Source organism: Pinus tabuliformis, chromosome X, assembly GCF_031772625.1.
Source record: "Pinus tabuliformis cultivar Carrire ecotype Pingquan chromosome X, CPIR1, whole genome shotgun sequence".
In the NCBI taxonomy this organism is placed as follows: domain Eukaryota; kingdom Viridiplantae; phylum Streptophyta; class Pinopsida; order Pinales; family Pinaceae; genus Pinus; species Pinus tabuliformis.
The window spans coordinates 872125347-872152507 of NC_142308.1; the positions used below are offsets into that span (position 1 = coordinate 872125347).

General features: G+C 37.4%; 1 pseudogene; it reads left to right on the plus strand.

Annotated features, from left to right (window-relative positions):
* Positions 1-27161, plus strand: part of LOC149142477 (uncharacterized) — a 45918-nt pseudogene that overhangs the window by 2410 nt on the left and 16347 nt on the right.

Here is a 27161-nt window from a genome sequence, read left to right on the forward strand (position 1 = left end):
TCTCAGTAACTGTCAATCTCTTCTCTCTTGAATATAACTTTGAAGCAACCTTTATTCCTGGAACATAGTTTTCTATCTAATTTTTAATATAAATCCTTAAAGCATTTTAAAATATTAATATTTTATATGTTGAAATTTGCAGTTTAAATTTTTTAAGTAACAAAGATTTCCTTCTAAAACTAATTTTTTTTTTTCTTTAATGGAGATCTCCCTACCCTAGCTAAAACTATACGTTACCTAGTTTCTCCCAATACAAATAATCTTCACTATATAAAAATATAACTAAGACATTGACTCTTTTTGAAGGCACACCATAGTTTCTTTGAAATGGCAAAATATTATTAAACTCTACTTAGCAACTTACTTTATTGATACAAAGTATGGTTTGTTTGTTATAGTTGATGGATAATAGTTTTGTTGTGATAGCTGATTTGATGTTAGTGAAAGCGCTGATTAAAAAACATAGTTAAGATATTGATTCATTGAAAATGACAAGTATTGGAACTTTGTTCAACAGATTACTTAGTTATTTAAATATAAATATAGTTTGATGTCATAGTTGATTTGATTTTAGTGGAAGCTTATCAATCTTATAAAGGGAAAGGTATTTCAATTTTTTAATTAAAAATTAAGTTTGTTATTCAATATAAAACTCTTTGAAACCTATAAAAAGGAATCTCTAACATAACAAAAGTAGAAAAAAATTGAATACTTAAACTATGATATTTTAAATATTTAATTGGTTGGAATGTACATAATTTTTTTTTGGTTATAGGAAGGAGATTTTAATTTTAATGTAAACAACATTTTAATATAAATTAAAAATATAGTTTAAATGAATTAAGATTTATTGTATTTATTTTATTATATAATATTCAGTTTGATAGATATGTTTTTATTTTTATTTCAATTAAATAAAAAATATAATTTAAATGAATTAAGATTTATTGTATTTATTTTATTATTAATATTGATATATCTTTTAATGTATAGGAAAAATAGATAAGTTTTTATTTTTATTTACAATTTTGAAATAAAAGAAATTTAAAAAAAAAAAATTGTAGTCATTGCCATCACCGGAATAGGATGAAGCATCCAGACGTGTTAGTTGTATAATGCTTAACTAAAGTGTGTCATCTTTCTTTGGAATCCCAGAAATTAAGCAATGACCTAGTTTAAAAATATTTTTTTAAATTTAATTTTTAAATATCTATATATAATAGGAACACTATTTTTTTTGGAAATTTGGGAAAACATATATAATAACATTTACATATGCTCGAGTGTATTGAGGCTGTAGATATAACTTAACCTGGTATTATTTTGTGTTTAACATTTGTACAAGCAAAATGCTAGACACAAATGAGGTACTGCCAATACTTGTTACAAAAGATTACTCAAAGCTAAGACATTGTATTATAGAAAATGTAGAAATATTACATGCATATGTGCTTTATGATGTATTAGTTTCCATTTGTCACAAAAATGGGACAGGAAGGAGCATCTGCCCAAAAAATAGAAACTAGATGTCTCCTTGGAAAATTCATTACATTTAACATAGAGAATGACCAAAAGAGAAAAACAAGAGAAGTAAATGTATGTTGGAAAAACTTGTTCAGATGTCCATAAGATTGTCAAACTCATGGATATAATCTTTTATGTGTTATTTTGCATTATAAATCTCATGGATATAATCTTTTATGTGTTATTTTGCATTATGATGTACTATGAAAACCTGGAGATATGATTTCCTGCCTTCACTATTTTCATTAACTACACTCCCCTCAGATATATGACCACCATTTTATTAAAAAAAAATGGTGATACACAATAGTCAATGTGAAGCTCAAAGACAATTGCATCATCCAAAATTGAATATTCCAAACCAAAGTTCACTTATTATTTTCTTGATTATGGAAACCAAAGTACAATTTTTTCATTTGAGAATCCTATCAGCCTTTCTTTGCACCTTTTGGGGAAATTTCTAGTTATAATACAAAGTCTTCATCCAATGGGTGAATACCATGCTGCTGCTCGAGCTGTTGGGGGGTGCTCAATTTATGTCAAGTAGATTTTTTGATTGGTTTTAGTCCTAATGGCTACAAGAGGTATATTCTACAACCTAGATGGGGGATATGTCCATTACTTTGTGTGTCCATGCATGAGTGTATGCATAATGTTCCAAATGACAAAAAAGGGAAGATTCTTTCTTATGATGGATCCATCTTAAGCTCGGGATCTATTTAGTGCTAAGAGGAAGCAGAAAACTCAAGGCACAAACCTCAATGTGTTTGCATCTTGAAGGAATTTTTCACTACATTGTGGTTTGCACCTTGAGTATGAGGAACCACTGCAACCAAATAGATAGGTGGATTAAGTTGTTTCTGCTTTGCACATTTGACCCTTGTTTTTGTTTTGGAGCATGTTTCTCTTAACCAATCTGGTTATTCGGGGCAGTTATGTTTCTTGCTTATTATATAGTTTTTGGGGTAAACATCCACGAGGGATTTGAATTGGTGACTGAGTGTCTTAACAGTGCATCTATTCACCGTCAATCCAAAGCCTTGTGGGCATAGTTTTGCTATACTAAATTAATGACAATTTGTTTTTTCCTTGGATTGATATTGGCAACGACAAACCTAGTGAACATGACTTTGACTTTGACTAAGGTATACATTATATATAATTAATATGTATATATACATATTAATTTTTTTGTCCCCTTGTCTTATCGAAAGTTTCATCTTCCCTAGACATTGGAAATATTGATTATTGTGTGCAACAACTTCTAGAAGTTGCAGAAAATGATATCATGGGAGAAGTCGCCAAAGAAAAGGAAGTTGAAAAAATTTCCTTCAAAGTGAAGGAGACAAGGAGTACCAAATCTTTTGAAAGTTTGCAGTTAATTCCTCAGAGTATTACTTTCTCTATGCATGCTAGTACATTGTTGGTAAATGTTAGATGCAACCTTCATAGAACACTTACACCAAAAGAAAAAGTTAAGATTGAGTCCATGTTACACTATTTAGCAACCAATCTCCAGGCTAATGCATCATTAAGTCAGACAAATTTATATATTTTTTGTATATGGATTGATTGAGGATGGTATGGAGGAAGAAAATATGGGTAGGAAGACTGCTTTGTTTATTAAACCTAGCCTAGCATCTTCAAGATCATTGGACTCATATAAAAATTCAATGAAGGGACCTACTGATTATAAGCTAGATACACCCAATAGGTATCTAATTTTAGTGTTTGCACTGAGACTTCTTGAGAACCATATGAAAAAAATAAAAGTAGCTAAGAGTGATTAATATTTAATAGTGATGTTAGACCCTTTTATACAACTATTAGGGCATTGTCTCAAATCTAAGTATGAAGGAGTTATATCACATTTTGTGAAATGTTTGGTTTGACTATTGAGACTTCCCCTTCCATCTATTGATATTCACAGTAGCAATATTACCTCCTTAGATTTTAAATGGTCCTAACATCAGGAAAGAGTGACAGTGCCTTAATGCAGTCTTCTATTGATTTACTTGTTATGCTTTTGAGACATGCAAATACAACCATCTCAAATGATCCATTAAATATGCTTCTCCAATGTCCACTCTTTATAAATTTAGAGAGTATCTCAACTATCATTGCACTATCACTTTTGAAAGAAATTGTTAGGTGGAAACTGTTGGTTCTAGATTTGTATGATTTAGTCACTAGAGTGGCATGTTTGATGGTAACTAGTTAAGCTCTTATGATTCTCCAACAATGTAGTCAAGTTATTTTATAGTTTCTTCTTGAATACCCTCTTGGTGCCAAGCGACTGCAACAACCCTTGGATTTCTTCGTGATTCACCATTATTTTACAAGATCATATATTTGGTGAAAGATTCGACAAAAAAAAGTATATATACATATTATATTATTAATCAAATTGCCTTCCATTTTTCCTATGTATTATGGGGATTCACATGTATATTATACATATAAATTTAGGGAGGTTCTTAAAATTTTCCTTATTGATATTTTTTAGCATTTGTTTTATCTAGAGGACCTGAGTGAAACATGTAGCTATTGTTATATACTTGGCTTCAACTATACACAAGGAGATATAAGTTTATTTCTTGCCTAGCCATGCCATTAAGTAGTTACTCAAAAACAAGGTTGCACCACTTGTGCTTTTTTTATCATTAATAATGCTTGTCGAATTTTCATTGGTGTATGTTGTTAGAGTGAACTATTTTATCCTTGAGTACCACATGCCATAATCAACGGTTCCCTTTAGGTATCTAAAGATTCTTTTGATTGCATTCACATGGCTTAATCCAGGTTCGGGTGTGATGAAGGACCCTTCCTAGACCTTTTACTTTCGTGATGTTTTAAGTTGCATTTTTAAAAGAACATTAATGAATACATGTACATGATGTAAAGAATAGGAACATGACATTCATCAACACATGAAAACATAAGTCATTGATAACGAAGTTCGTCCAGAAGGGACTACGTCTCCGGGCCCCAGTGTCAAGATGGTGTAGGCCACTGCATTAAGTGTTGTCAATAGTGATGATGTACATAAGAGGTGACATCGCTATCATACAAGGAAAATGTCCTCACGCAAGAGTGGCGCCAAGAAATGTTTTGCTATAGGAACTCTCAGTCAAAAGGGCTGCTATCAGTATGACACAAACTCATGCATGATGATGATGAACATCCTACCAACATGGCATAAAGGGATCTCAATGCAAACATGCATTGCAACACATGAGTATCCCATCAACATACAACAAAGGGATCTCAAATAAAACATGATGATATGACAACAAGTACATCACATAAACGATTCCACGTCACATCAAGCAGGAATCATGAAAACAAGTAATAAACAAGATCCCTCATCAAACATCAAATAGAGATATCTACAACACGATGCATAGCAAAAGAAGTACATGAATACACTGCATATACCTCACAACCAAGGGTCATTTGAAGAAGCGGATGTCAAATTGTTGAAGCTTTTTGTGCCATCAATCTCACAACATCAATTACATGGAAATGGCTGCTTGCACATAAATGCTGACACCTACATTCCACTTAGAAAAGTGGTTGAAGAATAGAATGAGAAAATAAAAAATCTGAATGCACCATCAGATTTGTGGTGTCGAATAGTGCAAAATCGACTGTCAAATTTCTGAATTTTGAGGAAATGGAAATCTGGGGCTTAAGGAATCTTTTAGATTCCCCCTAGATTCATCAAAGAATCCCTCCTCTGGGTCCTCTACAAATCAGCTGCCCAAATCAAGAAACTGACCGTGCCATTAGGTTCGTGTCACTGAGAGGTGTAAAATTGACATAAATTTTGTCCAATTTGGACACTACAAAAATTTCACCCACCCGGAAATTTCGCTCAGTCATGGTTCAACCTACAATAAATTAATAAAAATAAATTGTCTCAATTTTCGTGCCCACTCCTGGTTCCTCCATGCTGCCTGTGCAAATGAAAGTTGGGTTTTATAATAAATTAATGGATGGAGTTGTCAATGAAATGTGGTTTGGCAGGTTGGTATGAGATCTGAACTATAAAGAGGAGATCGAGTGGTCAAACCCCGACCCCTACATATTAACCCAAAAATATATTTTTAATAACCACATATATAATTTTTTAAGGGGTCGGGTCCACATTGGGTGGCTCGCCCCATAATCCTCTGCAGCCTTTAATAAATTTTGGACTGTGCAAGGGTGGTGCATTAACTGTTTTTGATGGTGCATTGTTTTGATGGGTCGTTGGTTTTAACGATGGCCAGAAACATGGAGCTGCCACGTGGGCGGGACCAACCCTCCCGCCGGCCATGGGTTCAAGTCCCACCGGCTTCTCAATTTTATACGTATAGTTATAATAGAGAGGCATGGGGTGGTGGGGGTGGTGGCCCACCACCTCCTTTTTATATTTTTTTTATTTTTATTTTTAATATAATAAGGCCTTTTCAAAAATTCAAAAATTTGACTGAAGGAGTCAAATTAAACAGGGCACAAATTCACCCAAAATCTGACCCAGGTTAGCCAAAATCCAGTGGCTAAATTTTGTCCAAAATGTTGCCTCCTTAAGCTTGCCTAATCAGCAAAAGTCAACCAAAACTTTGACTGCCTCTATCTTCCTCATTCGGACTTGGATTGACAAACCATTCACATCGCCACGATTAGGATGACGAGATCTACACTCTGGTCCTGGGTCGAAAGAATTCTAATCACTTCGATTTTTGAGCTTCCATAAGCACTTGTCCTGTATGTGTCTCTAGAGCCACTTGGATCAATCCTCCCCACTGAGGAGCTTTTGGTCCTCCAAAAGCATGAAAAATAATCTTAAACTTCTCTCTACCTTGTCTACATCACAAGCGTCCTGAAAGGTCTCACTTCCATCTCCTTCACCTTTGTTCTTCGGAGCCTTAAGTGATGAGTCGACACCTGCAACCTCCGCAACCTGTAGTACATTATTTTTGCAAATTACATGCTTGACTTTCATGACCAACTAATGACCTTAGCATCCCACAGTTGCCACGAGTTTATAACACATACTTGGTGGTCAAGTTTACATCAAGATGGACATAATACCCCTGTTACAAAAACAAGGCCAACATATCATTGTTGCTTCAACAAGTGATGGAAAACTCATCATCACTGCAACACATGATTAAGAAAGATAAGGCCAAACCCTATTTTTCTTTGACAAGTGATGGAAACACAATATCACTTTCAGATTTTGAAATGAAACTCAAAATAATACTAGACATCATTGTTGCCGAACAAGTGATGGAAAACACATCATAACTTTTACATTTTAAAATGCAACAAATGATTTACAAAAGCATGACCATGACAAGAAAACATATTTAGAAACCATTTTCACTTATCAAGGTGAATGGGTCGCCTCCTTGTGGCGCATTCGACGGTCGAACAACTACTTCACCTGGTTCAGGCACCGACACTCTATCTTTAAGGCACTGCTCTGGATGGAGCCTCCAACATGTGGCTCTTTGATGGCCATTTTTGTCGCAATGACTGCAATAGATCTTCTTCCTCCGAATTTGTTTAACATGTTTCTTTACCTGTTGTTGAGAGGGTCTTTCATGCCTCATCCTTTTGTGTGTTGCTATTCTTTTCCAACACTTATAAAATGTATGGTTATTTAATCCACAAAAGGTACATGTTTTTAGATTCCATGATTTACATTCACCATTAAAAACATGATTATAATTGAAATGAACATTAGAATGTCGAGAGTGGTTATACCTTTCCTTGTTCTCTCTGGTGTAAGTATGGTGATGGGACCTTGTCTAAACTCTTTCCTTGCAATGGAAACTACCATGGGATGATGGGGATTTGTTCCCATCATTCTCTTTCCTCGACGATTTCGATGATGTCTCGGAAGAATCTAACACCTTCGAGCATCCTCCTTTGGTGTATCTCAAACCTGCAAATTGATGTTTATGCACAACCTCCAATGGTTGAGTTATTCCCTGGTTTTTAACACCAATTTCTTTTTCCTTCTCGTGCCTCGTCCTGGTAAGGAGCCTCATGTTTGTCCCTGTAATTGGGATCTCCAAATATCTGACAGAAAGCAGACTATGTGAAGAAGAAACTGAAATGAAATCAACATCTTTTACCTCCTTTGTCGATCTGGAAAGAACTGATGATGGCTTCTCAACATCTATTGTTGGTGGTTCGCTAGCTGTCTCAGTGCATTCCCCAACTTCCTTTCTGACATACCCAAGTCCTTCCTGATGGGTTAATTCTTCTACTTTGATGGGGTTGATAATGCCTTGGCCATTAACGCCTAAGACTTTTCATTCATACCCTATTTTATTCAATAGTTTGGAGCTAATTCCTGTGGTATGATTTTCAAAAATAGCGAAATCATCATCAGGACACATACATGAATTCAGAGAATTACCTCTTACCTCACATGGGTCATGCTGTATTTTTTCCAAGGCCTCGTCCTTAGCTTGAAGTTGTCGTAGCAAACTCTACTTTTCCTCCTTGTCTTCATGTAGACGCATCTTCAATTCAACGTTCTCTGTTTGAAGATTTTGGTTGTTGTGCTTCAGTTCTTCCAGGGCCTCTTCCGTGGCTTGCAATTGAAGCTGCAATCACTCCTTTTCCTCTGTCTCTTTTTGTAGAGTTTCATACATTATTTCTACCCTCTTGGAAATGTTGAGCATGGTCTCGTACATCACTTTTTCATCCTCTGTCACTGCATGTTCCATTGTTCACGCTGCAATTCACATCAACGCAAAGACCGCTCTGATACCACTTGATCTAGGTCCAGGTGTGATGAAGGACCCTTCCAAGACCTTTTACTTTTGTGATGTGTTAAATTGAATTTTTAAAATAACATTAATGAATACATCTACATGCTGTAAAGAAGAGGAACATGACATTCATCAACACATGAAAACATAAGTCGTTGATAACGGAGTTCGTCCAGAAGGGACTACGTCTCCGAGCCCCAGTGTCAATAGTGATGATGTACATAAGAGGTGATGTGGCTATCATACAAGGAAAATTCCCTCACGCAAGAGTGGCGCCAAGAAATGTTCCACTATAGGAAATCTCAATTAAAAGGACTCCTATCAGGATGACACAAACTCATGCATGATGATGATGAACATCCTGCCAACATGGCATAAAGGGATCTCAATGCAAACATGCATGGCGACACATGAGTATCCCATCAACATACAACAAAGGGATCTCAAATAAAACATGACATTATGACAACAAGTACATCACATAGACGATTCCGTGTCACATCAAGAAGGAATCATGAAAACAAGTAATAAACAAGATCCCTCATCAAACATCAAACATGGATTTGTGCAACATGATGCATAGCAAAAGAAGTACATGAATACACTGCATATACCTCATAACCAAGGGCCATCTGAAGAAGTGGATGTCAAACTGCTGAAGCTTTTCATGCCATCGATCTCATGACATCAATTGCATGGAAATCGCTGCTCGCACATAAATGCTGACACCTGTATTCCACTTAGAAAAGTGGCTGAAGAATAGAATGAGAAAATGAAAAATCTGAATGCACCATCAGATTTGTGGCGTCGAATAGTGCAAATTCAACTCTCAAATTTCTGAATTCTAAGAAAATGGAAATCTGGGGCTTAAGGAATCTTTTAGATTCCCCCTAGATTCCTCAAAGATTCCCTCCTCCGGGTCCTCTACAAATCGGCTACTCAGATCAGGAAACTGATTGTGCCATCGGGTTCTTGTCACTGAGAGGTGTAAAATCGACATAAAGTTTGTCTAATTTGGACACTGCAAAAATTTCACCCACTTGGAAATTTCGCTCAGTCATGGTTCCACCTGCAATAAATTAATAAAAAAAAAATTGTCTCAATTTCCATGCCCACTCCTGGTTCCTCCATGCTTCCTGTGAAAATGAAATTCGGGTTTGATAATAAATTAACAGGCAGAGTTGTCAACGAAATGTGGTTTGGCAGGTTGGTATGAGATCCGAATTATAAGGACGAGGTCGGGTGGTCAAACCCCGACCCCTCCATATTAACCCAAAAATTTGTTTTTAATAACTGCATATGCAATTTTTTAGGGGGTTGGGTCTACATTGGGCAGCCCACCCCATAATCCTCCACAACCTTTAATAAATTTTGGATTATGCAACGGTGGCACATTAACTGTTTTTGATGGCGCGTTGTTTTGATGGGCCATTGGTTTTAACGATGGCCTGAAACATGGAGCCACCACATGGGCGGGGCCAACCCTCCTGTCGACTGTGGGTTCAACTCCTACCAGCTTCTCAATTTTATACGTATAGTTATAATAGAGAGGCATGGGGTGGTGGGGGTAGTGGCCCACCACCTCCTTTTTATATTATTATTATTTTTTAATTTTTTATATAATAAGGCCTTTTCAAAAATTCTAAAATTTGACCGAAGGAGTCAAATTAAATAGGGCACATATTCTCCCAAAATCTGGCCCAGGTTGGCTGGAATTTGGTGGCCGGATTTTGTCCAAAATGCTGCCTCCTTAAGCCTGCCCAATCAACAAAAGTCAACCAAAACTTTGACTGCCTCTATCTTCCTTGTTCAGACTCAGATTGACGAGCCGTTCACACCGCCGTGATCAGGACGACGAGATCTATGCTCTAGTCCTAGTTTGAAATAATTCTGATCAATTTGATTTTTGAGCTTCCATAAGCCCTCTTTGTCCTATGTGTGTCTCTGGAGCCACCTGGATCATGGCTCTCCTTGGGGGTAGACTAAAATCTGGCAACCAATCCTACATCTTGCATTATATCAGGTCTTGAGGTGGTTAAATATAGGAGGCTTCCAATTATTGACATATACATAGTCTAATTCTCATTAGATGATTCATCATCCCTCCTCGACTTGTACCTTGTGACCATAGGTGTGCTGATAGGTGCAAAATGTTCCATGCAAAAATTCTGTAGTATTTCATTTAGATACATGGTTTGAGAGATGAAGATACTTTTATTTTATTGAGAAACCTATAATCCAAGGAAGAATGATGGTTCTCCCAACATGTACATCTTGAACTCCTTCTACATGTCTTCTTCAAACGTTTGACCCATTTGATCAACAACACTTCGTAAGATGATATCATCCACATACACAAAAAGGGATCCATAGATTCTCATTATCTATTTTAATATAAAGGTTATTATTTGTTCTTCCCATTTAAAATCCTTTATTTTCTAGATACCTATCAAGTCTTGAATACCATTCTCTTGGATCTTGCTTTAGTCTACATACCTAGTTTGAATCTTTGGATAGATAAAATCCCTTTGGATCTCAATGTACACATATTCTTCTATGTCACAATTCAATAATGTTTGCTTGACATCCATTTGATACAATTTAAATTTTATGAAGCATGCAAATCCTAAGAACATTCTTATTGTTTCTGGTATAGCTACAAGAGCAAGCGTTTCTTCTAAATCAATATCTTCTATTTGTGCATGCCCTTTGAAGTCTAGTCTGCCTTTATTTCTCACTACTTGTCCATATTTTAGTTTTTTCTGAAGACCCACTTAATGTTAATTGTATTTTTATATTTTGGTCTAGGCATAAGTTCTCATGTTTCATTTTTCTCTATTTGATATAGTTCTTTATTCATAGCCTTGACCCAATGCTTATCTTTACTAGATTGGTCAAAACATTTCAGTTCTATTTTGGACAATAGTGTTAGATTTGCATTTCTTGGGGTGTTGATAATTTCTATTATAGTCTAAACTCTTGATTTTGTATTACCAAATGTTTAATCTTTAGGATGAAATTTTTCACATGTATGGATGGCGTTTTGTGTTGCTGAGGTGTCATATCTTCTTCATATTCATCCTCCCTTCTTGTTCTTCCTTTTCCCAATCTATGATTGTTGTTTCATATGATTATTCAATGCTTTGTGGCTTTGATGCTTGTGTAAATTCTTCATCTATCTTTACATCAATGCATTCCACTCTCTTTCTTAGTCTTTTTTCAATTGGACTTGTAGCCAACAAATATTCCTTCATAAGATATAGAGTCAAAGTTTTCCAAGTTACCTTAATTTCTCTTGATATAACATTTGATTCCAGATACCTTTGGATGATTGAATAAGGTAGGTATACCTTTCCAGAGTTCATAGGGGGTGTTATCACTACTTACTTTGAGTTAATATCAATTTAATATTTAGACAGGGTTTGGAGCTGCTTCTCCCCAAAAAGTGTTTGGAGCATTTGCTTCATCCAACATAGCTCTTACCATCTCTTGTATTAATATTTTATTTCTTTCAAGTATTCCATTTTGTTGAGTATTTTTGGATGTCGAGTATTGTCTTCTAATTCCATGCTTCTCATAGAATTCATTAGATTCATCTGAGGTAAACTCTCATCCTCTATCATATCTCAAGCACTAAATATTTATATCCATTTCATTCTCGACTTGAGAATTGAATATTCTGAATTTATTTAAGAAATATGATCCATGTTTCCCTTTTATAAAAATTAATAAAGAGCATAAAGTATCTTTCACCTCTTAAGGTTTGGGTTCTTGTAGGACCAAAAACATCTATATGAACTAGTTCTAGTGGTCTAGACTTTAATGAATATTAATTTTCCTTGAAATAGACCCTTCTCTACTTCCCAAACAAACAAGGATTGCATATAGAATCATTTGGCTTTGATATCTTAGGCATGCCTCTAAAAACCTCTGTTTTGATAATTTTTACCAAGTTTTCAAAATTTATGTGACCCATTCTTTTATGCCATAGGCATATTTTATCCAGTCTTTCATGCAACATTTTTATTTGGCTCCATCAAGAACATACACATTGCTAGGAGTTCAATTTTTTTTATCTATCACTTTCCTAGATTCTGCTTTCCTTATTTCATATCCATTAGAATGAAAAATGAGGTCATATCCTTGGTCACACATTTGACTAACAATTAATATATTATGCTTAAGACCATCAACATATAAGATATTTTGACCCTTAGCCTTTTGATTAAGGTTAACAATCCCTTTAATTTTTATCTTAGCTAGTGCATTATTGCTAAATGTGACACTTCCTCATTTGTCTTATTTTAAAGAAAGGAATTTATTCTTGTTCCATATCATGTGCTTTGAGCACCCACTTTCAATATACCATTGAACTTCTCGATTGTGAGCATATAATGCAAATCCACATTCTTCAAATTTTTCTAGCTTCTTTTCCACCTCTTAGTATTTTTGTTGTTGTTGAATATGCTTGGAAACTATTTCCTACGAGGATTTATGAATTTTCTTCTACATTCATTTTTTTTGTGCCCAAAATTACTGCAATTATAACATTCGATTTCATCCAAGAGAGGAGAAAATGCATCATTCTTTCTAGATAGGAATTCCTAGATCTAGGCTTTAAGAACTGACCGGATCTAAAATTTTCATTTATGTATATATATATATATATATATATATATTTGTGTGTGTGTGTGTGGGCTCGACGATTTAGGAATTCCTAAAACTACCTTTTACTTTAATCCTCTCACAATTTCTTTCCCATTCTATTAGTTGATTAGAAATATTTTCTTCTTTTCTCTTTGCCTCTTCAAGTTGGGTCTTCAGATAGATAATTGCTTCTTCATTTAAATTTGGATCTCTCTTTTCATATCTCCTAAATATGTCATTTCTCATGCATTCATTCTCATCTTCTAGTCTTTCAAAACTTCTTTATTTGCCCTTTAGCTACTTTATTAAGGTTTCTTTTGTTCTTTTTGCCTCTTCTAATTGAACCTTTTGAAGATTGATTGATTCTCTATCAGAGCAATGATTTTCCTTTTCAACATTTATCAATTTTTATTTCAAACTTCTATTCTTTCTTCTAACCTTTTATTACATGCCATTTTGTCACATTAGGCAAATGACCATCAATTTAGATCTTTCGCTATCCATAAACGTGTCCCAAAGAATTCCTCTGCAAAGTTAGTGTCCAAACTATCCCAAATAAAGATAAATTCTTGGATCCGATGGTCAAAAACTCTATTTTTGGCTTCCTACGTAGTTCCCTAGTCAATCTATATGCATATACGGAGAATTCCATTAGAAACTGCACATAAGTGTGCTTTGTCTTACACTGTGGCTTGTGCACATGACTTAACGAATGTAAAAATAGAAGTAAATTCTAGAAGCATTGTTAGTTGTATCTATTCCAACTAACAAGCTTTGAATGCGTGCCTATTTAACCCTGATCACTCCCATAATGGAGCAACTCCCTCTCTTTGTGGAACTCGTACCCCAGCATTAGTGGATATCATCCCTTGGAAAATGGATCCCAAACTTCCCATTTTTGGCTTATAAAGCTATCACAAGCTTGAGGATTGAAGAGGATTGTTGGAAGTAGGCTTATGCTAGTGGAATAAGGTTGGAAGGCTATTCATTCAAGGAGAGGGTTGGAGATTGTGGAAGTGGACTTGCAACATCAATGCTTCATGTTTGTAAGTCTATTCTCCATTTCATTAATATAAAGGAAACTATTCTTTCTCAATTATGTCTCTGTTGATACAATTTGTAGGATTCCATGAACACCTACATATATTATGATTGCATATTGATCCATTTTGATATATGATTGAGTTAATTATTTCATTTATCTGTTATGCTATATATTGGATGCTTTGATCTCATGTATGTTTCTGTCTATGTAGATCTCCTTCAGGACATCTCGGAGAAGATGTGGGAAGCGACAAGAATATCTCTAAAGCATTGAGGAGAAGCGGATGGTCGAAAGATATGAATAGGACTTCATCAGACATTTCGATTAAAACGATAAGTGGCCCCTATCATATTATTTGTTTCAGTCAATCGTAGTCTAGAGAAAGGTAGAAATTCCTAGTTTTTTGTTACTAGATTTTTTATGAAGTCTAGGGAGATTGTTCTGGTGCAAAAGAGAGATAGTCCACATAAAAAGTTGGTGACTCCACTGGGGACTCGTCTCACTCTCCATTTCTTTACTTGTTTGACCTTTTGAACCTTCTGTAGAAGCCCTCTCTGAGTGTTTGGAAATCTTAAAAATTTAGATTTTGGCTTTGTTTGACTTCTTTTTTTTAATTATTTTTTCCAAAATTTCCCATTGTGCGCACCTAGGCTTCAAGCACAGAGCACAATTGGCTTTCTGAAAAAAAGCGTATGCTCACTGATTTTCTTTATGACCTATGCACGTACCTGTAATTTTTGAAAATTTCAGTTTTATCCTCATCAAGTCCAGAGCTTTTGGTTTTTCCTGTTAAACTAGTTACACTTGTTTGTACCTTCTTTGAGTGTCTGTTAGTATGGTTGAGTGTTGTGAAAATATTTTCTTTTGATTATCTTGTTTATGCAAATTAAGGTAAATTCTCGTCTGGTGAATAGTCAATCTATCGAAAGAGAGATCAGTTGGTCGTGTTAGCTTTGCTATGCAAAAGCATCAAAAATGGATTCAAACACTCTCAAAGGCTACAATTACACTTATAAATATGCCAAAGGATCCATGGTTGTTGTTCAAACTCTCAAATTATGGCTAAAAGTCCTCCACCGATCGAAAAAATTGCAAGGGGAAAGCCCTTTGGAGGGCAGAAATACACTATCGGGAGGTGGAAATACCCCAAAAACCATGTAAAAATCAAAAGCGTAGGCTTAAGGATCCGCATCAATCTCAGCCGTTGGATCTGGCCGATCAACGGTCCAGATCGTGTCGGCATATCGCAAGTTGGGGGAGGCAGCGGTAGCGACATGATACATCGCTGATGAGCGATTGACGATATCGCATCAACGTATCACTATCGGCATTTACAATGGAGCATGGGCCTTTTATGTTTGTGACCCGATGGGCCGGACCCAACGATAATACAACAATCCATTGCATAATATTTCAAATCCGCGCCCGTCACTGTTTCGTTGTTTTTTATGTATTTTCTTTATATAAAGAAAATACAAAGGAGGCCTGGTGGGTGCCGATAGTGACGAGGGTCAGACCCAATGGAACTATAAATGATTTTTATTAAAATTTCAAGTCTGCGTTGAGCCATTTTCATTGGTTTTGGGCGCATTTTCTTTGTTAAAGGAAATATAAAGAAATACAAAAGGAAGCCTGGGAGGATGTCGATAGCGATGAAGACCAGACCCGATGGGGTCCGGGAAGTAAAATATATATGTTTTTAAGTCCGCCAAAAGAAAATTTCCCGTGTTTTGCAGCAGTTCATGTGTTTTCAAATACAAAGGAAACCACCAACCTTATCGGACCGCTTTTTCTCAGCAAGTGGTTTTCGTACAAGCAAGCCCGATGCAACAGAACTATGCCACGCATCTTATGTACGTTTCCAAAACAACCATTCTATCGGGACTTAAAGGACAGTCAGGAAAGGGCTTCAGATATTCACCTCAACCGTTTGATTTCTTTAGGGCAGATCAACGGTTGACGGACACCTTTTAAAGCCAAAGATGAAGCAGTGATGGGCGGGAATGAACAGTGTAGCAACGTTTCACTGTTTTAAAGCCAAACAGTCATGATTGAGCTGTTTTAATGATTTGGCAGCTGCCATTAATCAAAAGTATGGCCGAGGAGGAAGCAGGACACCGTTTATCAATGTAGAGCATTCAATGGTTATGGCTCCTTTGGTATTTCACGCCTCCTGCTCAGAGGAGGACTGCAGAGCAATAGAGGGGTCAAATCCATTTACAACACAACCAGATTTGTATCAGCGGCCCATTCCTGAATGTAAATGTGGTTGGTGGCCATTTATGGGCTCCTCCACACATAGCTAACAGAGAGATTGTGTAATGAAACACCATATATACTGAAAAAACAGATGTAATGGGACTGATGAGTGTTTGATGAATGAGAGCTTATTGCAGCCTTTTAACTTCTGGATACTATAAATACTATGAGACTTGTAGCTTCTGGTCTTTATTTCCAACTAATACAAGCTTATTTTGCTATCACCTGCTCGCTTTTCACTTCTTCTATGTTCTAGGCTCTGCCTGATTTGCATTTAGTTGATGTGCTGTTAATATTTGGCATTTGAGGGGCTATCATCCCACCTCTATGTTAAAATTTAGTGGTTCATTGAAAATTGCTTGCAGGTTGCTGTTATTCTAATACCAGAGAGTTGTCATCCTCGTTGTATATGGAATAGTAGTCTTGCATACCTTCTAACTGGTTGCATCTGGCCATCACAGAGCCTTGTGCATCTGCTGGTGCAATCAGTCTTCTCCATCATCATTTTTACTTTAAGCTATGAGTAGTTGGTGGTTGAAAGCCTTGTAGTTTGGGGGTCTTCACCCATGTGTGGGGTAAATCATAGTAGGAGTGGTTATCTGGCTTAAAGGTGTTGCACATCTTCCATTTATCCATCATTTTATCCAACAAAACTGTTGAATTTTTAATGTTCCTGAGCGTCACTGATATACAACCTAGGTGAGTTTCTTGGGGTTATAACATTAATTGGCACCGTTGCCGGGGAGAGGAGAATCGGAGCTCAAGCTTCCTTGGGAGAACGACATAGTTTCAAGCCTTGATGACAGACAAGGTTTGAACACAGTATTGGTTGTAATCTTCTGTCTGGCGACTCCATTGGTGGAAGACCATCCTTTGGTGACTCCACTTTGAAGTTCTGGCTCAGTTTGTGAGGCATACTAGAAGAAATCCGCAGAAATCTCCAGCTGAACCATTGCATGACCCTGAGAAAGTTGTTAAATCGAAGAAATCATCACAGATAGGGGCATCAGGATCAAGTAAGCCTAAAAACTCCAATTTATCTCTAAAAGATGAGTTTATAACTGAAGAATTACAGCTTGAAGCCTTAGAGCCCAGCACTGTTAATAAAGAAATTCCTTCAGAGAGTAGTTCAGCCCCTTGTGCAGTTAGTTCTCCTTTGAATCTCAGTCCAAAGAAAGTTTCCCATACTGTCCAAAACATCCCAATCTCTCTGCCATCCATTACATTATTTCCTACTGCTCCATCTGCTAGTGTTCTTCCACATATTCCAAACATGGCAGGACAGCAAGCACCTACTAGGATTGAGAGGATTGTTGCTGCTAGATATGGACCTTTGGTATTGCCTATGCCTCTAAATCCTATTCCCGTGGGAGAATATCAAAAATATATGCCTAAATTTACTGGAATAGAGGGAGTGACAGTAGAAGAACATCTTGAAGCTTTTTACAGTTATGTCGATAATTTAGATATAAATGAGAATGATGTATGGATGAGAGTTTTTGTCCAGAGCCTTGATGGAGAGGCTAGGAAGTGGTTTAGAGAATTACCCCAAAAGATCTATAACAGATATTGAAGCATTAGATGATGCATTTTTGAAGCAATGGGGAGATAATAAGGACTTATTATATTATCGCACTGAGTTTGGAAACTTGAAAAGAGAAAAGGGTGAATCTTTGCCTAACTTCAATAAGAGATTTAATAAGATGTATAGTAAAATACCAACTGAGGTAAAGCCTACTCCCACTGCCACCAAACTCACATATGCCAATGCTTTTAACTCTCATTTCTGCTTATTGTTGAGAGAAAGACGATGTGCTACTCTGGGTGATATGCAAGAGGCAGCCCTGGAGGTGGAATCTAATATTTTGGCAGCAGAGAAGTTAAAGAGTCAAGTTGATAGAAGAAGGCCGAGAGGTGAGGCTTCTTCTTCCCCTGTATCAACTTCAGAGCCTAAATTAGAGAAAATGAATAAAATGATCGAGTCATTGACTATTGAAATTTCTAAGTTAAAGGTTGAGCAGACTTCAAGCAAAACAAGGCAGCAAAACACATTTGCTCCAAGAAATCCAAACCCATTTAGAAAAGCAAATGAGCAGCTACAAATTATGCAAAGGGGTGAAGAAGCAAAAGAAGATCATAAAGTAAAAGCTCCCTTTCAGAATGCAGTCATGGAGGGGGAACAATTTGAAGAATATGAGGATGAAATTCACTACTTGGAGGATAAAGGCAGCGCTGCATTTTTAACATTGGCCAAATATGAAGAGTCATTGCTGCAAGAGCAAAACAATCAGAGGTGGGATAGTGGTGTTGTTCTGCAATCTGGTGAGCAACAGAAAAAATATAATCTAAGATCCAATGCAAAGAATGTTAAAGAAAATAAGAAGCTGCTCAAACAATGCCACAAAATAGCAGCTGATCCTATCACCCTCAAAGCTCCAGTTCAAGAGGTAAAAACTGCTGATAAAGTATTCTCTTCTTTTAGTTTTGAGTCAGAAATTCAGAAATTGAAAATATCCATGCCTCTGGTTGAGTTGGTGAAGAGTGAATTATTTAGAAATCCCATCCTTGAGGCCCTTGAACTAGAATCTAAACAAACCTCCATTGACTCTGTCAATTTGCAAGATGACAAGCCTGCTATTGTGCTTAGCCCCATGATTGAACCTGCTGATAATAGTTCTCCATCTTTCTATGTTTCATTAACTATCCATGATAAAATCCTCCACAATTGCATGCTATACACAGGGCCAGCCACAATCTAATGCCTAAAACTATCATGGAAGAGTTAGGCCTTGATATCACTAGACCTTATCATGATTTGTTCTCTTTTGATTCAAGGAAGGTAAAATGCCTCGGATTAATTAAGGATCTGGCCATTACCTTAACCCAGCTGCCCATGAAAAGTATGATGATGGATATAGTGGTGGCTGATGTTCCTCCGAAGTTTGGTATGTTGTTGTCTAGAGGATGGATTAAGAGACTAGGTGGGACATTGCAGAATGATCTATCTTATGCAACTGTTCCAGTGTTTGGAGGAGAAAGCGGGAGGTTATATAGAGAAGCACAGCTGGCATATGTCATTAGTGATGAGAAGAATCCTACAAACCATCCCATATATGTAGTGGACACTGATTTTGGAGCTTGCATTCTCCAAATAGAAAAATATCAGAAGGCTGCATTGCAGATCAGGAAAACAATAGCTCAGGCTGAGCATAATACAGGTGGTCAGATTTGGGAGATGTTCTTTGATGGAGCATGTACCAAGGAGACCGTAGGAGCAGGGGTGGTGCTAGTATCTCCACAACAAGAAACAATTCAGTTGTCTCTAAAGCTGGTTTTTCAGGTGGCAAAAAACATAGCAGAATATGAAGCATTACTGTTGGGCCTTCATGAAGCCAAAGATAGAGGAATAAAAAATCTGAAGGTGTTTGGAGATGATGATCTGATAATTCAGCAAGTAAATAAAACATTCCAAGCAAAGCATCCAATACTGAGAGCTTATAGAGATGAGGTATGGAGAGTCAAAGAGTTCTTTGAATTTTTCTGCATTTCATATATTCCTAGAGCCCAAAATCAGCTTTCTGATTCCCTTGCTGTCTCTGCTAGTTTGTTCATCCCTCCATCGCCTCCCAAACTAGTTTATGAGGTACAAATGAAGTATAGACCCTCTGTGCCTGATAATGTTCACCATTGGAAGGTTTTTGATGATGATGATGAGTTAAATAGGTTCCTTCAAGTCATTGATGAGTTCTCTGAAATGCATATTGACCAAAATAATGATGCTTTGTTAGAGGATCCCAAGGCCCAACTTAGAAATAAAATTGGCAAGAATAGCATAGTCCAGCTTCCTAGTAACCATATCCCTAAGGGTCTAATTCCTCTTGAGAGATTGTTTGACCACAATGATGTGCCTTACAAAGCTGCCCAAAAAGAAGATCATTCTACAGTTTGTAAGCATGATATAGGAAATCCAGGTCAGCCCAAATTCATAAATCTGTCCACTAATTTATCTGCTGATTAGAGTGTTGAATATTGCAAATTAATGAGGCAATTTGCTGATGTATTCGCTTGGGAATACAGTGATCTGAAAACATATGACAGGAATATAATTCAGCATAAAATTCCGCTTGAGAAAGACACTATTCCTTTCAAACAGAAGTTGAGACCAATGAATCCTATGCTCCTTCCTCTGGTTGAGAAAGAAATTAAAAAGCTGCTGGCTGCTAAGATTATAGTGCCTCTCAGATATTCTAAATGGGTGTCCAATCTGGTTGTTGCGAGGAAAAAGAATGGAGAAATCAGACTGTGCGTTGATTTCAGGAATCTAAATAAATGCTCTAAAAAGGATAACTATCCCCTGCCAAAAATGGAGCATTTGTTGCAGCAAGTCTCAGGTGCCAAAGTAATGTCTTTTATAGATGGATTTTCAGGCTTTAATCAAATCGTTGTGCATCCAGATGATCAAGAGAAGACAACATTTACCACTCCTTGGGGCATGTTCATGTATGCCAAAATGCCATTTGGGCTGATGAATGCTGGAGCCACCTTTCAGCGCGCTATGGATATTGCTTTTGTGGGTGAAAAGGATAAATTCGTGCTAATTTATCTTGATGACATAACTGTTTATTCTGGCAGCCATCATGATCATCTACAGCATTTAAAAAAGGTGTTTTTAAAGTGCAGGAAATTTGGAATTTCACTCAATCCCAAAAAATCCCAATTTGCTTTGGAAGAAGGCAAACTGTTGGGGCATGTAGTGTCTGTTGCAGGTGTTCAAATTGACCCAGAAAGAGTCAAAGCAATTCAGGCCTTGACTCTTCCAAGATCAAAGAAAGACATACAGTCTTTTCTTGGCAAAATTAACTTTATAAGGAGGTTCATTCCTAATTTTGCAGAGCTGGTTAAGCACATAACCTCCATGTTGAAAAAAGGAGCAGAGGTAAAATGGACTAATGCGACCAGAAAATAATTTGAGTCCATTAAGGTGGCTATTGTGGAAGCCCCTACTTTAATAAGCCCTGACTATAGCAAGGAGTTTCACCTATTTTCATTTGCCTATAAGGATACCATTGCAGCTGTCTTGTTGCAGCAAGGTGAAGCAGGTCAAGAGCATCCAGTGGCCTTTTTTAGCAAGAATCTGAGGGATGCTGAACTAAGGTATGATATTATTGAAAAGCAGGCTTATGCTCTTATCAAATCTTTGAAATCTTTTAGAGTATACATCTTGCATTCCAAAATAGTTGCATATATGCCTTCTGTTGCAATAAAGGATTTCTTAACGCAGCCTGATGCTGAAGGAAAAAGAGAGAAATGGATTGAAAAAATGATAGAGCTTACCATAGAGCTAAAGCCCACCAAGCTGATAAGAGGTTAGGGGATTGCTAAACTGTTAGCTGAAGAAAATTGCAGGTCTTTGGACATTGATTTCTTGTTCAATGTGGCAGAAAATGGTCAAATAGAAGAGCATGAAACAACTGAATCGCAGAGAGGACAGTCAGTGGCCAAGAACTTAGCTTCATGTAGCTGGTATGCTGGAATAATTAATTTCCTTCTAAAGCTAGAAGTTCCTTCAGAATTTTCTCAAAGTCAAGCAAGAACGTTAAAGCTCAAGGCAACGAAATATTGCATCAATGATAGCTTGCTTTATTGGAGGGATCCATCTGGAGTGCTTTTAAGATGCCTGGACAAAGAACAGTCAATAGAAGTTATGCAGCAATTCCATAACAGCATGTGTGGAGGACATCATTATTGGAGAACTACAGCCCATAAGATTCTCAGAGCTAGGTACTATTGGCCCTCTTTATTTTCTGATGTATTTGATTTTGTTAAATCTTGTGATAGGTGCCAAAGATTTGAAGGTAAGCAGCAATTGGAATCCCTGCCCCTAAAGCCAATAATTGCAAAAGGACCTTTTCAGCAGTGGGGCTTGGATTTCATTGGTGAAATCAACCCACACTCCAGTGGCCAGCACAGGTGGATATTAGTTGCCACTGATTATTCTACAAAATGGATGTAAGCAATCCCAACAAGGAAGGCTGATCATAATGTGGTCATGAAATTTTTATCAGAAAACATTTTCAGCAGATTTGGTTGCCCGCATAAGCTTATAACAGATAATGAAACAGCCTTCAAGGCAAAAGAGTTGGTGGGAATGTGTGATTCAATGAGCATTAAACTTGTTCATTCCACCTCCTATTACCCCCAAAGGAATGGTCTAGCAGAATCCTCTAATAAATGTCTAATCAGGATTATTAAGAAGCTGTTAGAGGAAAATAAGAAGAATTGGGATGCCAAGCTCAAGTATGCACTTTGGGCAGACACAGTGACCATAAAAAGATCTACAGGCTGTTCTCCTTTCAAGCTGGTATATGGTACTGATGCTATTTTTCCAATTCAGCTTACCCTTCCTGTGGCAAAGTTGCTCCAAACATCGCAGAATGAAGAAGATGATATGGCCAATAGAATCACTGATTTAACAGAATTATGTCATATCAGAGAGCAGTTAATTGAAAAAGCTACAACACATCAGCAAAGGATCAAGGAAGTCTTTGAAAAGAAGGCAAAAAGGAATAATTTACAGGTTGGGGATTTAGTTCTGATATGGGATGCATTTAAAGAAAAGAAAGGCAATCATGGGAAATTTGATGCTCTCTGGACAGGCCCTTTCATCATTTCACAGATTCAAGGAAACAACACCTTCATACTGAAAAGTATGGGGGGAGAACCAGTCTTTGATGGCCCAGTTAATGGGCGGTTTTTGAAAAACTATGTGATTTAAGGTCTTTTGGCCTTAAAAGCTGTAAATATTGTGCTTTTATCAGTTTTTAGTATAGCTGTAGTAGACTCCATGCCCAATGGAACACTAGGAATTTTGGCTAATTTGTTTGTTGCTGGAAAGGCATTGATCTGCAGGTTCTTGAGACCTCACAGGGAGGATCTCATCCCCAGAAGGAGCTAGTGTTAGCTTTGCTGTGCAAAAGCATCAAAAATGGATTCAAACACTCTCAAAGGCTACAATTACACTTATAAATATGCCAAAGGATCCATGGTTGCTGTTCAAACTCTCAAATTATGGCTAAAAGTCCTCCACCGATCGAAAAAATTGCAAGGGGAAAGCCCTTTGGAGGGCAGAAATACACTATCGGGAGGTGGAAATACCCCAAAAACCATGTAAAAATCAAAAGCGCAGGCTTAAGGGTCCACATCAATCTCAGCCGTTGGATCTGGCCTATCAACAGTCCAGATCGTGTCGGCATATCGCAAGTCGAGGGAGGCAGCGGCAGCGACATGATACATCGCCGATGAGCGATCACTGATATCGCATTAGCGTATCGCTATCAGAATTTACAATGGAGCATGGGCCTTTTATGTTTGCGACCCGATGGGCCGGACCCGACGACAATACAGCAATCCATTGCATAATATTTCAAATCTGCGCCCATCTTTGTTTCGTTGTTTTTTATGTATTTTCTTTATATAAAGAAAATACAAAGGAGGCCTGGTGGGTGCTGATAGCGACGAGGGTCGGACCCGATGGAACTATAAATGATTTTTATTAAAATTTCAAGTCCGCACTGAGCCATTTTCATTGGTTTTGGGCGCATTTTCTTTGTTAAAGGAAATATAAAGAAATAAAAAACTAAGCCTGGGAGGATGTCGATAGCGATGAATACTGGACCCGATGGGGTCCGGGAAGTAAAATATATATGTTTTTAAGTCCGCCAAAAGCAAATTTCCTGTATTTTGCAGCAGTTTATGTGTTTTCAAATACAAAGGAAACTGCCAACCTTATCGGACCGCTTTTTCTCAGCAAGTGGTTTTCGTACAAGCGAGCCCGATGCAAATAGAACTATGCCACGCATCCTATGTACGTTTCCAAAACAACCATTCTATCGGGACTTAAAGGACAGTCAAGAAAGGGCTTCTGATATTCACCTCAACCGTTCGATTTCTTTAGGGAAGATCAATGGTTGATGGACACCTTTTAAAGCCAAAGATGAAGCAGTGATGGGCGGGAATGAACAGTGTAGCAGTGTTTCACTGTTTTAAAGCCAAACAACCATGATTGAGCCATTTTAATGATTCGGCAGCTGCCATTAATCAAAAGTATGGCCGAGGAGGAAGCAGGACACCGTTTATCAATGTAGAGCATTCAATGGTTATGGCTCCTTTGGTATTTCATGCCACCTGCTCAGAGGAGGACTGCAGAGCAACAGAGTGGTCAAATCCATTTACAGCACAGCTAGATTTGTATCAACGGCCCATTCCTGAATGTAAATGTGGTTGGTGGCCATTTATGGGCTCCTCCACGCATAGCTAATAGAGAGATTGTGTAATGAAACACCATATATACTGAAAAAACAGATGTAATGGGATTGATGAGTGTTTGATGAATGAGAGCTTATTGTAGCCTTTTAACTTCTGGAGACTGTAAATACTATGAGACTTGCAGCTTCTGGTCTTGATTTCCAACTAATACAAGCTTCTTTTGCTATCACCTGCTCGCTTTTCACTTCTTCTATGTTCTAGGCTCTGCCTGCTTTGCATTTAGTTGATGTGCTGTTAATATTTTGCATTTGAGGGGCTGTCATCCCACCTCTATGTTAAAATTTTGTGGTTCATTGAAAATTGCTTGCAGGTTGTTGTTATTCTAATACCAGAGAGTTGTCATCCTCGGTGTATATGGAATAGTAGTCTTGCAGACCTTCTAACTGGTTGCATCTGGCCATCACAGAGCCTTGTGCATCTTCTGGTGCAATCAGTCTTCTCCATCATCATTTTTACTTTAAGTTGTGAGTAGTTGGTGGTTGAAAGCCTTGTAGTTTGGGGATCTTCACCCATGTGTGGGGTAAATCATAGTAGGAGTGGTTATCTGGCTTAAAGGTGCTGCACATCTTCCATTTATCCATCATTTTATCCAACAAAACTGTTGAATTTTTAATGTTCCTGAGCATCACTGATATACAACCTAGGTGAGTTTCTTGGGGTGATAACAGGTCTTGCCTTGTAGTCTGTCAGTCTTTCTTCTTTCGATCAGATTAGGCCTTGAGTTCAGTTTGCTCTTTTGTGAAAGATTGTTTTATGTGTGAAAAGCAATGTGTTACACTAAAATTTGTCACCATGACTATTTGCAGTCAGTATGGCTCCATCAACTGTCATACTATCCTCCTTGGCAAGTCTTATACCTCTGCTCCTCATGTCAAACTCCAAGAAAGAGAGAAAGTCCTTAAAAAGTCAATTAACTCTGGTTACGTAGTTTCTCTTAACCTTACCTGCGTGTACGCACCCCAAGTTCACAATACCTGTGTACTTGTATGCTCTGTCTGTAAAGGGGTGGGTGCGTACTCCTGTAAAGGTCAAAAGGCGCGAGTTTTACTTCAAAAAAGTTACTTGTGGTCGATTCTAGAGCATTCTAGAAGTTGGTTTGACGTGTATTGAGCGCCTCCAGATGGTTCATGCATCCCTATGAAAGAGGAACTTATCCCATCAAGAGGGGAGCTATCCCATTGAAAGAGGGGCTTATCCCATTGATGGTGGACCTGATTAACTTCCTCCAAAGCATTATAAATACAGGCATTGGGCCAGAGGGAGGGGAGGTTGAAAGCTGAACATTCCTAAGGGTAGATGCTGCTGAAATTAGGACTCCCTTATAGAGCTTGAGAGGAGAGATTCCCATCCTTTCTTAGCTTCATTTGGAAGTGGGTGAGCTGATCAAAGTAAAGGAAGACTCTTGCTGGACCCTGGGAGGGACCTGCACAACACCAAGGCACTGGTTGTAATGGTTTCTTTTGTTTCCACTTAATACAATTAAGTTCATTTTTCTCAACAAGTTGTTATATATAATTTGTTTCATATACTCCTTGGTCTTTATGATGAATATGTTTTATTTTATGAGTTATTCAGGTGCTATGTAATCGTTTGCTTGTTAGTGAATGCAGGTTTCAAAGAGAAGGAGGAGCTCATCTAGATTGGAGAGGCTGGACTGCTGCAAACAGCGTTGGACTAAAGGTATGCTTTAAACACCTGGTTGCTTGTATTCTAAATGCATATTTAGGGAAAGATAGTGCTTAATTGTCTTGTTTGTCCCTAGAAAGCCTTAGCTTCTAGGGAGGTCGGTTTTGTCCGCAAAATTGACTCTTTCCGCATGACAAAATGGCGACTCCGCTGGGGAATCCATGGATTTGATTGATTTCTATTTTGATTGATACTTTGATTTGAGAAAAGTCGATTTCTTTCTGGATTTTGGCTGATTGACTGTGAATTTGGGTGGAATAGCTTAGGGTTAAGTTAGATTTTATTTTTCTTGGTTTTGCTAGCAGTACGCACCCTCTGCGTTAAGCACAGTGCGTACATGTGCGCACTGTAGCCTTGTACACAGAGCGTACACGCACCTGTGCAAACAGGCTGCCTGCGTACCTTGTCAAAATTTGAGAAATTTCCAATTTTTTCCTTTTGCCTTTTAGATTTTGTTTATAATTTGTATTTTGCTACCCAGATCCACTGGTTACCTGTCAAAAGTCTTCATCTAAGCTTGTTTCATTAGTATCAAGGCTTTTAGTGAAATTCATAGAAGTTCTAGCCCTAGGTTTGATTTTTGCATTGGTCCTGTAGTGACTTTGGCTTTAGAAGTTGTAAAACCTTGGATGTCCCTGGTCTTTTCAGTCTTCTTAGGAGTCGGACCTTTCATAAAATCCCCCTGTGTGAGAAACCTACCTTTGTGTTGTCTCTTTGCGGAATTTCGACAAAGCTTGTTTGTTAAAGCTGTGAATTTCATTCTTAAAAAAAAGAACAAAGATTTTGATTTTTGTTTTTGACTGGTTTATGATTCTGCATGAACTAGTCCTTGGTTGAATTGTAACTGAGTAAAATATCCTGGAATTATACTTGGTAAGCTTTTACCTCATTAGATTTTC